The following is a 2,423-nucleotide window of genomic DNA, read 5'->3' as shown; positions in this document are numbered from 1 at the left end:
GTATTGGTCTACGCCTGTGTTTTTATGGCAGGTACGGAATAAATATTGGACTTTTGCTGATCAAAGGATTTCTCATGGAATAGGCTGATTTATATTATAAGGATTTGTTTAAAAACTTTATTGAAAAATAGTTTATAGGAACTTGTTTAAATTTAATTCACTGCAACATCCACTGTTTTAGGAAGCATAGATAATGAAAAGATAACAATTTTAGATCTAACTAGTTTTTGACTGATTTCATCTGAATCATGGTATTTTATATGGGGATACAATGATCATTCAATTTGAATTTTCTAACTGGAAAGAGTGCATTTCGAAATCTTTTAATGCTGGTGCCAAGTATTATTCAGTATTCCGTATAAATTTAGTTATTTTCTGCAGTTTACATAAGTTTAAAATTCATTGAATATTGGCAATATGATCCAAAGATCAATAACTATATTATTTATTACACAATTTTGCATTTTTAAATTTTGTTGGTATTTTTCAATGTCAGAATTTGAAGCTTAATTAGCAGAAATAGATTTGAGGTTGTTTTAAAAAATTGTAGATTCTTTTCCAGAGGCTGTCTTTAATATTTTATAGGTGTCTGTAGCTGTTTTATCTAGCTGAAAAAATAAGGTGCACACGTTGTGAAAATCTCACGGTGTTAATTGCAGACATCATGTTGGACATGTTTAAAACAACTCATAGCATTATGTCTAATGTGTCATAAGACAACCTGACTTATATAAAAACCTATTGCAGTTTGAAGTTATGCCTAGCATCAAATCATGAGTGTATGTTCCATTAAAGTGAAGTTAGAATAAAATGACAGTGAAATAATACTTAATTAGAATCTATTACCATTAAGTTGACTTTTTCTATTATAAAAGTTTGCAATAATGATTTTCACACATCTACAAAAATTACAGTTGAGCATCAATTATCCGAATACCGATCAATGGAAACATCGGTTAACCAAAAGCGTTCCAGTCGACAAATTCAAATTTCCACTAGTGCTGTGGCAATAATTGGCTGTCTTGGGCCACTCGAATATAATTTATGTTGGTGTGCGTGTTTTAGCTGGCAGCACTGGCACGGCCGCGAGAGAGTACTTAAGGACGCGCCAGTATTTGAACGAGGCTTTTTTCCCCCATCACGAGTGGTGAGCTTTGCTTGTTTTTTGGGTGTTTTTCTTGAGGACTGTGTGTCTGGGCATGTCGTGCTGAATTTGAACGTTTTTGATACTAGATTAACTTCTGAAATATAATTTTTTTGTTTTTGTATTTTTCAATATACAGTGAACTCCCAGTTATCCGGGCTAATGGTGGGGAGAAGTGGCACGAATAATCCAAAAACACGGATAATTCGAACTATAATTATTTATTTCTAAAATACAACATCATATACATTTTTAAGGCAGACAATTATTTTAACATGTTTAATGCTCATTATTAAGAGAACCTGTGAATTTGGTTTGTTTGCAGGAATCTTTTAATGATTTTTTAATATCATTTCGAATTTTTCTAAGAGCTATTATGTCATTATACTCGAATTCCCATTGGTTGATGTATTCCAACAGTGTGTCAACAGAATTCAGGGCCGTGTTGTGACTAATGCGATTGATAATTTCTTCCTCTCTACTTTCAGCTTCATTCTCTTGCTCTTCTGGTTGAATCAGATTGGAAATAATATCTGCGTCACTCATTATTTGAAAACCTCCATCATATGAATCATGTTCTAATCACTCCTCAATATTTTCTCTATCAACATTTTCAAAGACATGTAAATTTGCACTTAGCTCACTTATTTCAGATACTGTTTCACTTGTCTGGAGCTTGATAGAATCCAAAAAATCACCTACATTTGGTAGAATTTTTCTCCCCGATCAAACGAGTGTTATTGTCTTTCTTTTGTTTCAAGATTGAGTTACATCATGTATCGCATCCAGTATTGTCATTTTTTCCCAAAATTTAATCAAATCATTACTTTGATTACATTTTTTTAAAATTAAATTTATGCACGAATAATTCACAAACCAGATAATCTGCACGTGGATAATCGGGAGTTTACTGTATTTATTTTGTTTGTGCAAAATAAAGAAATAATGTTTAACAATACAATAGCCACGATTATTATTTTTAAGAAATTTTTGTTAGGCTTAAGATCGACGAAGCAACATGCAATGGAGAAAATTTTCAACATGGGATAGCTTAATATATTTTTTCGTACACGATCGGTTATCCGAACAAACCCAGTCCCAAATTGTTTCGGATAATCGATGTTTTACTGTAGTTTCCGTGTAAATGGAATTATTATTCACTACTGAAAATCATAGTTGGGATTGATTAGAATTATTTTTACAGCTATTTTAATCTAAGCTCATTACTTATATTGCTAATGTAATAATAATGCAGAATTTTAATGTTTACTTATATTAG

This window comes from Centruroides vittatus, unplaced genomic scaffold, assembly GCF_030686945.1.
Source record: "Centruroides vittatus isolate TY-2023 unplaced genomic scaffold, ASM3068694v2 contig_2199, whole genome shotgun sequence".
Taxonomy (NCBI): Eukaryota; Metazoa; Arthropoda; class Arachnida; order Scorpiones; family Buthidae; genus Centruroides; species Centruroides vittatus.
The sequence above is the reverse complement of the archived record's forward strand: the minus strand, read 5'-3'. Positions refer to the sequence as shown.